The sequence below is a fragment of the Rutilus rutilus genome (genome assembly GCF_951802725.1).
Source record: "Rutilus rutilus genome assembly, chromosome: 1".
NCBI classification, from domain to species: domain Eukaryota; kingdom Metazoa; phylum Chordata; class Actinopteri; order Cypriniformes; family Leuciscidae; genus Rutilus; species Rutilus rutilus.
Window position 1 is genome coordinate 75,659,839 of NC_140209.1, and position 14,199 is coordinate 75,674,037.

Consider the following 14,199-nt stretch of genomic DNA (forward strand, 5'->3'; position numbering starts at 1 on the left):
GGGATTCCCTCAAAAGACGGAATTTGCACATTTCTCTCTCTCTTCCTCTTCGGTCAAACTTCGGGAAACACCAACTTCGGACAGGCTCCGGCCACCGTCTTCGGACTCGCACCTCCGCGTCACTCCCGACCTTTCTTTTCTTTTCTTTACTAAGTTTTATTTTTATATTCGCCTCTCCCTCCACGAGGGAGATGAATTCTGAATTGTTTCTTTGGTAACTTCACGTTCGGTGAACCTTTAAATCTTCTTCTTTGAGCTAATGTTAATGTACTACCCAGTGCGGTTACAAAAGTTTATCAACCTAATTTGAGCTTGATCTTAAACCAACCTTTTCTACTAAAGGAATTACTGTTTCAAGTTACTAATCTAACTGCAAGCTAAAGTCAGCTGTTCTAATCAATTGTGATGTGAATGGAAATCAACAGACTGCAGACCAACTAAGATTGTAACAACTTTATTGAAGATTTAAAGTAAAGGCCATTTTTGAGATGATCCTTGTGTCCGTGGTTGACTAAGGTCTTTTTCGAGTTAGAAGGAGAACTGATGTGTGCAATCCAAGAAATAACTCGACACACAGTATCACAAGCAGAAAGCTGCTGGACGATCGGGTCACTATCACAGAGCGGCCTGTCTCCAAACTTCATTCAACCCCTAGCTATGCGGGCCAAGGCCTGGGAGGCCATCCCCGAAATATCAGAATGGGTGTTGAACATAATAAAACGAGGCTACTCGCTACAGTTTGCTCGCAGACCTCCGCACTTTATAGCCGTGGTCGAGACGACAGTAAGAAGCAAAGTGATGAAACTGTTAGAGAAAGGGGCCGTGGAGCCAGTCCCTCGGTCGCAAAGCGAGTCAGGCTTTTACAGCCGTTACTTCCTCGTTCCGAAGAAGGATGGCGGCCTCAGGCCCATCCTGGATCTCAGACGCCTGAACAGAACGCCTCTTTTCGCCTCAGAGGACAACGCTCATTGGCAAATTTATTTTACAAAAAGCAGGGACGCGCTAACCCACGATTGGCCGAACCTTCTGCTATATGCATTTCCTCCGGTCACGATGCTACTACAGGTCATCAAACGGATCAGGGAGAGCAAGGGTGCAGTGTAGCCCTCCTCTGGAAGAAGAAAACTTCTCAGAGTTGGCGCAGCTATTGGAAACAGACCCATGGCTGATACCGCTGAGGAGAGACCTTATGGGCCCTTCATGTATGGCCCCTCAACGGGTATCCGGGGGTCTCCCGGAAAGGGTGTTAAAGACCATCACTGAAGCGAGAGCGCCTTTAACCAGGCACCTCTACGCTCAGAAGTGGTTGGTGTTCTCCGGCTGGTGCGCAGCACAGAGCCTGGACCCCCATTCGTGCGAAGTATCAGATGTACTCACCTTGAACCGCTCTTGGACGCGGGTCGTACCCCCTCCATGCTCAAAGTGTACGTAGCGGCCATAGCAGCGTCTCACGCTCTGGTGGCCGGGATATCACTAGGGAAGAACGACCTCGTCGTGCGCTTCCTTAAAGGTCCCGTTCTATGCGATTCCATGTTTCAAAGTTTAGTTAGTGTGTAATGTTGTTGTTGTTAGAGTATAAATAATATCTGTAAAATTATAACGCTCAAAGTTCAGTGCCAAGCGAGATATTTTATTTAACAGAAGTTGCCTTTCAAAGCCTACAACGAACGACTCGTTTGGACTACACCCCTCTACTTCCTGCATTCATGATGTCACCAGAACCGTTTTTGGACTAACCTCCACCCACAGGAATACACAAAAAAGGGGGGCGTGGTCTTGTTGCGCTCCCACGGAGAAGAGGAAGAGTTGCGTTTGTAGAGTGTGTTTGTTGTCATGTCGGCGAAACGCTGTTATTTTCATCCTGGAGTCAGATCATCGTTGTTTGGCCTTCCCAGGGACGCTGTACTTCGAGATCAATGGTTACAATTTATGTTTAACTCGGTTCCCGAAAATTATAATCCACATGTAAAACTATGTTCAGCACATTTTTCTGAGGACAGCTTCGTCAATCTCACTGAGTTTAATACCGGATTCGTACAAAGATTACACTTGAAAGATGGAGCAGTTCCCTCTTTGTCTGGAGAAGGCGTTGTTTATGGACCACAACCGGTAAGTGTATTTTATTATTTAAGTTGGTGCGTTTAACAGTTTCTGTAACTTAAAGGGCAACGCTGTTTAGCTTTGTTAACTAACGTTAGATGGTAATTGAAAGTAATCCGACAAATTTTTTTTTTAAAGTATAGTAATTCAACCTGACACCATCGATTGTTGGTGTTTGTAATGATCATTTTAGATTTTTTTTTTTATTATATCTATTGTTTACTGTTTAGTTGCAGCCATGCGAATCATTGTTCTCTGTTTAGACCTATGTAACGTTACCTACTGTAGTAAAGCCATGTTTGTTTCCTATTTATTGCGAAGCTATTAGGCTATAGTGCTCATATACGAAAATGTAACTGTGCTAAACAGTAACAAACAATAAATATCCACAGTTTTTGCTGTTATAATCTATTCAAGGACCATGTTATTAAATTTATTATAGAGAATGCATGCCTGTTTTTTTTTTTGTTTTTGTTTTTTGCTTTGTTTCTGTTGTATTGTGAAACATGTCAATTAAATATGTCATTACTGTTGAATATGGAAAATGCATACATTGGTATTACTTCATAATTAAATACACATTTGAAATATTTGTTACAGAGTTCATCTCAGCAGGTACCGAGTTCCCAAGAGCTCACTGCAACATCTTCAGTACATGAAGCTGGATGTCAGACAGACTCTGAACACATCGAACAGTGGCCATACAGATATCACCAAAGATGCGATCAGTGGGCACACAACTTTCTGTTGGTACACTGAGGGATGTCCACGTAAGAAGCAAAGGTATGAAGTCTAGACATGAAATATCAGCAGTGGCACATATTTGTTTGTATTATGTTTTTATATAGAGAAATTATATGTAATTGTATGAAAGACTGTGTTAAATAATATTATATAATTATTAAATTTAAATTATTATTTAATTATTAAAATATTTTTGGCCTTGTAGGCATTCAGGCAAAAGTTTCCAGTCAGGATGTTGGCACTGAACCGATACTCATGTTGCCGGATATCCAGTTGTCTTCAACACCAGTACGTGGCTCAATCTTCAGGCCGAGTAAGAGACTTAGAGGAGGAAGACAAAGAGGAACAAACAGAATCTGAGATACATGTAGAGCCACATGACTCCAGAGTCTGTTACTGAGGAATCAGAATTGTCGTAAGTTGCAAATAGTATTTGATACATTTTGACCGGAGTTAATGATGAATTTTATTTCATAATAATAACATTTGACATGCAATTAATTTTCTTATAAATGTCCCTTCTATTGCTTTAGAATACCGGTAGATCCTGTGTCCAGCTACAGTGACAAGAAGTACATTGTATTTGAAAGCTGCCTTAGAGAGATTTTTGAGTCATGTCCAGTTTGTAAGGCAAAATGTGATGTCCACCAAAGACAAATCGGTACTTTTGTTGCATTCACCCAGATTTGCGATAAATGTCAGCATTACAGACGGTGGCAGAGTCAGCCCATTGTAGGGAGTACCCCGTTGGGGAACCTGCAATTTGTGTGCTGCTACATATTTTCTGGGAGGGTCCTTTCCAAAACTTCAAAAGGTATTCCATTATTTATTGTACTTGATTTAATTTATTGTACTTACATTTACTGTCATTAATATGTACATTTTCTTAATGTTTTTTATGAATGTTATTTTCATAGATTTTCAAGGTCATGCAGCTCCAAACTGTACACTATAGTACTTTCCGGAGACATGCAAGAAATTTCATAGAGCCTTGAATCATCCACAGGTGGAACATAGATCAGCAACATGTTATTCAGCAGCTGAAAGAGAGGGGAAAACTTGCAATAGCAGGAGATATGCGTGCTGACTCACCAGGTAGAAGGAGATAACAAAATCTGTATATATACTGCTTATTTAATAGTTTATCATAATATTTATAGTGCTGAAGTTCGCAACAATGTTATGCCTATGATTGTTATTTTGTTTTACATAGGGCACTCTGCCAAATTTGGAAGTTATACATTGATGGATATGGAAAGCAACTCAGTTGTGGATCTTCAACTAATTCAGGTCTAAAACTGAATAACATGTTTCAAACTTGTTACTTTTTTAAATATGTTAACATTTATATATTCATATTTACATTCTATGTGCCTATTGACAGAGCAACGAGGTAGGTGGTAGTTACCACATGGAAAAGGAGGGTTTAAAACGATGTCTAGATAAGCTGGAATCCTGTGGTTTGGAGGTTGACTACATAGTCACTGATCGCCATCCACAAATTCAAAAGTACCTGAGGGAACGCAACATCACTCAGTACTATGATGTGTGGCACTTTGAGAAAGGTAAAAATAACTTTATTTATCTTTAAAAATAAATTTAATAACTGGTGTTTACAGTTGTATTACTATCCATCAATAAATATTTAACTTCTGTCTAACTTTTCATAGCTTTGTCTAAGAAACTTCTGAAGCTTTCACAAAGTAAGGACTGTGAGGTGCTGAAGAAATGGTTGAAAAGCATCAGGAATCATCTCTACTGGAGTGCGACTTCCTCTGTTTCAGGATCGGAAAAGGTGGCAAAGTGGACATCACTTCTTAATCACAAGCAGAACATCCATGTTCACGACAACCCCCTGTTTCCTAAATGTGAACACCAAGACAAGACTTCAAGGGATAACAAAAAATGGATTGAAAAAGGTATGTCTACATAGTTTTCATTCATGTACAGTTTACTGTAAAAATGTAAAAAAAAATAAGGTTTGATGTGTGTGTTGTTTACAGGGTCAGTGACATTCCGCAAAATGGAGAAAATAACGTGCAACAAGAGAGTTCTCAAGGACTTTGAGAAACTCAGTCACCAATTTCAAACGTCGACACTGGAGGCATTCCACAGCCTGGTTATACGTTTTGCACCCAAAAATGTAGTTTTCTTTTACATAGGAATGTTGTGCAGGTAATATTGTTTATGGCATCAAAATAACCTGAAGTTATATTTATTACGGTTTACTAATGATTTTACTTATTCTTCAATGATTGCAGGTTGTATGACAACATTCAAAAAACAGCTGAAAACCCATCTCTTCCATGAGCACCTAAACTCATAAAAAAAAAAAAAAAAAAAAAAAAACCTTTCCCTTAAAATCCCACTTATCATGCTTATGCTACTCTGAATAATGCCTGAACTTCGTACTCTGAACACTTCTTGCGTTGTTGTCTTTTGCCTCTTCATGATGACTCGCTTAATTTAGTCCTGATTTGTAAGTCGCTTTGGATAAAAGCGTCTGCTAAATGACTAAATGTAAATGTAAATGTATCTCGCAGCCATGCACTACAATGAGAATGCCCACCGTCCACAGGCAACAACAACAAAAGGAGAGGCTGTTTTCAAAATCGCTTTTCCAAAGTCAAAAAAAGGGGAATGCACAGCCAAGCCTGTGAAAACAGACCCAACGTTTAGTAAGTTAGAACATTTTAATTCTGAAGATTCAAATTTCATCGTTTAATGTTGTTTTTAGTATTATTATTACTATACTTTTTATATACATTCATAATCACTTGTACTCATTGTATTTTGTGAAGATGTGGGAGAAAGAGAGACTTTGGGACTTTGTGTGCTGAGTTAGAGACTGGAATGTGCAGTGTTTTTCCACCAGCATAGTATGGGGATATACATTTCAACGTTAATATAAACCATATGTTCTTCTGCTGAATGTATGTGTTCCTATGGTGATGTAGTTTTTTCCTTGGTCAGGGATATAAAAACCAAGCCCTGTTTGTCCGAAAATCAGGAAGAGATGGAAATGTAGGAAAGATGACTGAGAAGCTGAATTAGACCTTCGCTTGGTCCATTGTCTCTTCCTCCTATGTTTTATAACCCAAATAAATAAGATATCTCTTGGCAAAATCACTGGTGTCTGTTTCCATGAAATTAAACAACAGGGGAAAGCAAGATTTTTAAATCAACAATTTGGCGTCACGAAGAACAGGATAGTATATCCAGAAATAATGTCTCAAGGTAAGACTTTTTCCTTTATATAAAAGTTCTAAGTCTGCCTGATGATTAGAGACAATGACTGTAACTGCTAAAAAGAACTGTGTTGTTTAAGGAGTCTGTGGTTTTGCCAAAGAATAAAAAACATAGTATAATAAAAAAATAAAAATAATTCAATTTAATTTGGCTTATTTAAGTTCTCTGAAAAGTAAACCTCTAAAGTTATTTGAAATGCTGGGATTGAGAAGGATCTTTTTTAGAAAAAAGACCATCTAGTCAAAAATTTGGGAGAATTAGCTGTAAGACGGTAAAACTATTATTTGCTGGTTGTCACTGATTGGTGGTTGGATAATATGGCGAGACTGTTTAAAACGATGGCAGAGTAATCTCTAAAATATATGGAAGATTCGTACTCGAGGCGAGGAGGTGAAACACAAGCAAAGCTCGATTGACATGAGCGGTTAAGTGTGGCGAGTCTGTTTAAAACGATGGCAGGGAAAAACTCTAAAACATTAACACGCTGGAGTAATACGAGTTAAAATAGTTAGGATCGCGTGCATTCCAACTTTGACCGTAAAGCTGTTCAAATATTTGAGGATACTGATCAGAGTAAGCTTAAAGAAAGAAAAAAAAAGGAAAAAGAAAACAAGAAATTAATCTGAGAGAAAATCCACAAATATTTAAAAAAATAATAAAAAATTGTTTTGAGTTAACTGGAAACTAAACAAAAATACTGAAAAACATTGAAGTTAACTTTTCTCTAAAATTTTCTAAATGCTAAAATTTACCTTCACGCACACACATACTGTAGTTTGGAGAAGGGAGGGAGAGAGAGAGAAGACGGGTAGCCTCTGACACACACACACACACACACACACACACACACACACACACATACATACATGCACATATGCATACACACACATACATAGGCTTGCAGTTCTGAGCGCACACACATAATATACAGAGAGAGCGAGAGAGAAGCAGAGTACCATAGCCCCACCCTTAGAGAAACACACTCACAGACACACACATCCCTGCTGTTCTGAGCAGCACAAAGTAACTTTGCAAGATGGCAGAAAGTGACTGTAACAGCAGAACAATTTCGGCTTGGTACCTTGAAAGAAAGAACAAGAAACAAGCTAAGCTTTTGAGAAAAGGACTTGACATAAATGCAAATATGGATGCACAGTTACACTGGTTCGAGTCTCAAAAAGACAAGATAAAATCACAAGCATTTCCAATACTGGCAGCTCATTGGATTGTAAAGCAAGGTGGAATTTGTTGTGATATAAATGGCGGTCCAGTTCCACTTGCTGAAGCAATGAAGCCTCAAATTGAAGCATTTAATAAGTTGAACAAAATCATGTCTATTAAATGTTCAGATGGAGATAATACAACCAATGATGAATCGTTTGATCCAGATTGGACAAATATAATAACTGAAGCGGAAAGAAAATATTCACAACTACCAGTGAAATCCGCAACCACAGTAACACCTCCTCCTTATAAACCAATCTATCCAGCTTTGCCTGAACAATATACAAGTTCATCTAAACCTGTGACACAGTCTCAACCTTCGAGATCAAATGGAGGTCCAGTTGACAAGATGTACATTGCATCTGCACAAGCAGCTCCAATAATAACAAGATCTAAATCAGCCCAGCCAGACAGAGACATGTTACGATGTACACCAGCTCGTAATTATGGATCTGACTGGGATGATGAGACAAGAGATGACGACATGATCACAGTTGACAAGATCGGTCCTGAATTTTCTTCACCTGTTGTTAAAAGGGAAGACTTACAATCTGAAATGATGACAGAAGAGAGACCATTCACACCAGGAGAGCGTCAAGCCATTCTCACAGCCTTGCCTCCTCTGAAGAGACAAGATCCAAACACGGAGTTTTGGCGAGAATTAGATTCTCTGGTTAAAGCACATCAAATGACATTAAAAGACATACACACCATTGTGAAAGCTAAAATCCCAAGAGAAAGATGGGAACGCTTGCCAGCTTCAATAACCACAGCCGAATGGATAAATTTGTGGGTTGATGACCAGGGGCGACCCCTGGGTCTTTGGCAAACATTAGATCTGTTTCGAAAAGAAATCCAAGAAATCTTGGGCAGTGGAAAAATTCCTTTCACATTCACAAAATTCCAGTGACATTGATTAAGCAAAACGATGATGAATCTCCAGATGAATATGCTCTGCGTAAGTGGAACGCTTACGAGAGATGGGCTCTCTGTGCCAAGAAACAACCTGACAGAGATGATGTACAGTTCACTGACACACTTGTGGATGGACTTAGTACAAAATATCAACAAGCTTTATCACTTGGAGTCAATCCAGGTGAGACATATGATAACATTTTGCAATGGGCTGGGCGCTTAGAGATGGCTACGAGATCAAACAATGAAGAAGGAAACAAGCCAAATCAAAGAGGAGTGGCGACAGTTCAATACAACATGGACACAGAGAGGTGGTTGAAGATTTGCAGCAACTGTGGAAAGCGTGGTCACTCAATAAAAGATTGTTGGGCTAAAGGAGGTGGAGCAGAAGGTCAAGGTCCATCATTTAAACAAGTCAGTGCAAAAAAAAATGATGAAACCTCTCAAGGGAAGACATGGACTGAAGCGCAAGTCTGTCAGCTCATAGAGGGAATTATGCATCCGCAATAGGAATCAGCGGCCCCCTGTATTAGTAAGAAAAGAGACAATCGCCTTTTCGTCAATGCATTGATAGGGGGCCACCCATGTGACATTTTGGTTGACACAGGAGCAGCGATTTCGATAACAGATCTGAACCTACCTACAACAGATGAAACTATGGAAGTTGAAGGAGTTGGAGGAGGTATCACAAAATTTTGCAAAAGTATACAAGTTCCTTTGCAAATACATGAAGATGAAGTCTTATGGACATCTTTCTGGGTAGGGCCGAATTCACAAGGAAGCCTTATTGGCATGGACATTCTTCCACTGTTGAACATGATCATATTTACTGACAGTCGTCAAATCGCTACAACAGCTGGAATAATACCACACGAAGATCGCACATGTAATCTAACGTCTGTTGGTACAGCAAAACCAATTATCAGAGATTGGGGAAAAGATGGTGTGTGGGGACTTCTGTGCAGTTTATATCCAGATGTTTGGGCTAAACACAAATTGGATTGCGGTAAAGCCAACATTGACCCTGTTGTTATTGTGGGACCGATACATGCCCCTCATAAACAATACCCTATCCGACCTGAAGCAAGACAAGCTGTGGAAGAGATAGTGGCAGACTTGGAAGCTGAAGGAATCATCAGACAATCTTCATCAACCACTAATAGTCCTGTATGGCCTGTCAAGAAATCGGATAACTCATGGAGATTAACCATCGATTACACAAGACTTAACAGTGTAACACCAAAACCGCATCCTATTGTGGCCAATCCAGCCACCATTCTGAATGATATTCCAGGAAACGCAAGAATTTTCACAGTATTAGATGTACTGTCGGCTTTCTGGTCTATACCTATTGACGAAAGATCTCAAGAGAAATTGGCCTTCACAGTGGGGGCAAAACAGTTTGTCTGGAACAGACTCCCACAAGGACTTAATCTATCTCCTGTGGTATTCCATAGAACTTTGGATCAGTTCTTAACGGAGCGAAAAGCTGAAATTGAGAGTTCAGGGAGTGTTTGCATCCAATATGTTGATGACTTGTTGATTGCAAGCCCAGACGAAAACAGCCATATATTTGCTCTGAATGTTGTCCTACAAGCCCTTAGGAAAGGAGGATTCAAAGTCAACCCCGACAAAACACAGTTGGCCAAAACCAAGGTTATCTACTTGGGCCAAGAAATATCTGTCGAGGGAAGGAGAATGACAACAGAGCGTGTAGAGGCATTACGGCAACTCCCAAAACCTCTAACAGTTACAGGAATACGGAAGGTGATGGGACTTTTCAACTACTGTCGCCAGTATATACCTGATTTTGCCAGCATCACTAGTCCTCTCATCGACTTGTACAAGGGAGGAAAGCCTGGAGTGGAGCAGATAACTTGGACACCAGAAGCTGAGGAAGCATTTACATCTATGAAAGAGAAACTGACATCAGCCCCAGCCTTGGGACTTCCCGATGGACGATTGCCATTCCATTTGTGGACCAGGGTGGGAAATGAGACCTACTCAGCAGTACTGTGTCAAAAACCAGGTGATCGATACAGACCAGTTGGATACTTTTCCACAAAGATTCCTGTCACAATGATTGGTCAACCACAATGTATACAAGCTCTCGATGGTGCCACATGGGCAGTGTATGCTGTGGAAAATTTGATAGGAGCACAAACCATCATACTTCACACTCCACACAGTATAGTGACGTTGTTGAACAACACAAACATCAAGCCCATAACTGACGCAAGGAGAGCAAAATGGGAAGCAACTTTGTTGAACAAGGATTTGAGAGTGGAAATAATCAGAGACACATCCCTTAACCCTGCAACAATGATGCTAGAACCACATGAGGGAACACCACATGAGTGTGAAAAACAAGTAGAAGAGGAAAGCCATGGTCCTGTTAATCCAATCCCTCTTGAAAATCCAGATAAGGAGTTATGGGTTGATGGATCCAGTTATTACGTTGATGGAAAACTACATACTGGATGGGCTGTAGTGGAAGCTGATGGAACTGTTGTGAAGAAAGGAGCTCTTCCTGGGCAATTTTCAGCACAAGTAGCTGAGCTCACGGCACTTACGGAAGCTTTTGAACTATCAGAAGGAGATCGAGTCAACATCTACACAGATAGTCGTTATGCTTTTGGTGTGGTCCATGACTATCTTGCTCTATGGAAAAGACGTGGACTTATCACTAGCAGCGGGAGCGAAATACAACACGCTTCCATAATTCGTCGCTTGATTGCAGCATGTCACTTACCAAGAGAAGCAGCCGTGATCAAAGTAAAATCACATCAATCAGACAAGTCCAAAGAAAGTCAAGGAAACGCGGCAGCAGATGCAGCAGCTAGAGAAGCAGCTTTACTACCTCTTACTCCTGTTACCATGGTACAGGAAAACAGCAAAGATAATCCTGAGCATCATCTTCTGTCATATCAAACAGAGACAGATGAAGAGAAAGAACAATGGATAAAAGCAGGAGCGAAAGAGGATGATCAAGGCATCTGGAGAATTCCAACCGGACAAGTGGTGATGCCGATTGGAACAAGAAGAGAACTAATGCAGCTGTATCATGGAAAAGTGCATGCCGGAGCAAAAGCAATGAAAGCTCAAATCAGCGAGACGTGGTGGTGGCCACGAATGATGAGAGACATTGATGATTACTGTAGAAGATGCTTAATTTGCATGAAAGCAAATGTGGGAAAATCTGTAAAGGTGCGAATGTCACATGCACCCAGACCAACAGGTCCATGGACACACCTCCAAATCGATTTCACAGGACCTTTATCACCCAGTGGAGGGTACCAATACATTCTAGTAATCATGGACAGATTTACTAGGTGGGTGGAAGCATTCCCTACGAGAACTTGCACTGCTGAAGCGGCAGCACGAGTAATGGTGGAAGAAGTTTTTCCTCGCTGGGGTCTTCCATATGAAATTGATTCTGACAATGGAACTCACTTCACTGGAAAACTGATGAAGGAAGCAATGAAACTGATGGGGATCAAACAGAAATTCCACATTCCGTACCATCCGGAAAGCTCGGGGATGGTAGAATGAATGAACAGATCGTTGAAAACCGCTCTTACCAAAGCCATTCTGCAAACTGGCCAAGGTTGGCATAAGTTATTACCTGCTATTCTGTGGAACTTGAGAGCAACTCCAAACAGAGTAACAGGACTAACTCCTTTTGAACTGATGACTGGAAGAGCAATGGTCCTACCTCCTGATGCTCCGCCACCTGCGGGAACGGGAGGAGATTCTACTTTGTTCCAAGAGAAGTTACGACGCTATCTAACAATGCTGGACAAAGCTACCAAAGACAATAATAAGAAAGTGCGAGAAGCTCAACAGCAATGGGATGAAAAACATACCACTACTGATATTCCACACATTCCTGAGTTAGGCAGTTTTGTTATGGTCAAACGCATTGCTAGGAAAGGTTTAGAGCCTAGATGGGAGGGACCATATGAGATACTCTTAACAACCGATACAAGTGTTTGCCTTAAAGGGAAGGGTGTAGGAACAGATAGATGGTATCATTGGTCACAAGTTAAACCTTGCTTAGTGAATGGACAAAATGATAATGACGGCTTATGGCCTGATATTGAGCACTGTTCATCCATTAGCTTTAAAGATTGGGAATAAAGAAGTGATGTTTAATTATTTCTCTGCTTCCATTTCAGGGATCATTTCCATTGACATTGATTAGAGATGGTTGCAAGTTATTCTCGATACCCAGCAACAATGGTATGCTTATTTTTCATTTTACTTGGCATTTACCAAGGAAGCCAGGCTTTATGGACTCCTCGAGTTCAAGGAATCACTCGGAATGCAACTCTGAAATCAGGCCAACATTTTACTCTTCCCTTTATTTCCAAATGGGGATTATGGGATTGGGTGCCACGTAATGATAAAGACCTTGATAAATATCGTGAGGGCATCTATGGTGGATGTAACTTTCATCATCAATGTTACAAAAGCAGAATAATTTGGCCGGTGAAAGATGGGAGGTATTCTGTTAGTGCTCAAAGACGAGAAATTTGTTCAAAAGAACAATGTGAAATTGTGGGGTTAGACCTCATAACATCTACTAATGTGGAAATGAACTTCATTTTGAATCGGACCCACATGCTTACAATATGGGATTCACTAGCCCAAGGCTGTATCTATCCCATAGTGTTGCCATGTGAGGGGTTTCTAAGGGATACTACCTCAGGGACAACCAGATTCAAGGGAAATTACATAAGAGTTTGGCATTCGGAAGATGCAAATGAATATTGTGAGACTGAACTAGAAACTGGGGAAATTGGACGGTGTTTTTATCTTTCTGCGGAAAAGACAAACAAAGCTAAAACTTGCCCAAATACGACTACGGCACCAGCTCATGGTATCTTGTTAGCAAAAGAAACCAAAACCTTGATAAATGAAGCCCATATGGTGCGACAACGCATTAATTATAACTTGAAATCTCTTCTTACTGTTTTTGATCAGTCCTATTGTGGAAATTTCACACAAATACGGAGTTGGTTGGAAAAAGAAATTAAATATTATACCTCTAAAGATCCTCTGAGAAGTCAAAATCGTAAATCTCGAAGTATATGGGGAGATATAGCGGGGGTATTTGGTTCTGTCAATTCAATTAGTAATACTGCTCAAATGAATCAATTAAGCAAATATACTCAGTGGGTGGGAACAATGACTGGGAAAGGACTCACTGAGGCTCTTCAAGGTTCTCTACATATTATAGCAGCGGGTCAGCATCTTAATAACGCAGCGAAGGAATTGGCAGATGCATTAACAAAGTCATCTAATTTTGAGACGCATCGTGCAGCGTGTTTATTTCTGGCTCAAAATTTGAAGGATCAAATGGTAGAGGATATTCAAGTTATTCGAATGGGTCAAATTCCTGAGCGAATAGTGGAATCTGTGTTAGTGGTTTTCGGTAATCAACTTAATTTGACTTCTGCTAAACATGTTCCATTAATTAAAATTGTCATTAATGAAAATTTGTTGTCAGGTTCTGGAACATTACCCTTGTTTATGGTATGGCCTCAATATGGGAAACGTAATATTATGACAGTTAGACAATTCCAATCAATGGGGGTTAGACAAGGAAATTCAGTAATTAGATTAGGAAAGAATGGATATTGGGCTGAAGGTGATACACCAATGATTTCTACCACAGACTGTTGTGTTGAGGAACATGAGTGGGTAATTTGCTCATGCTCTACAATGTTCAGTTTATCTCTTAATGGATCTGCAGTTTGGGAAGTAGTTCCTTTAGATCAAGCCACAGGTGCATGGCAGGTGTCAGAAGGACAGTGGTGCATATTACATGATGGAATAAGTGAAAATATGATTTACGGAGGGAAGTTATGTCCAATTCCTCCTGATCCATTTTGCGTTGAGATTCTCTATCCTCTTTATTTGGGTGGAATTCATGTTCCACATGTGCAATTGTTGCAGTTAGAG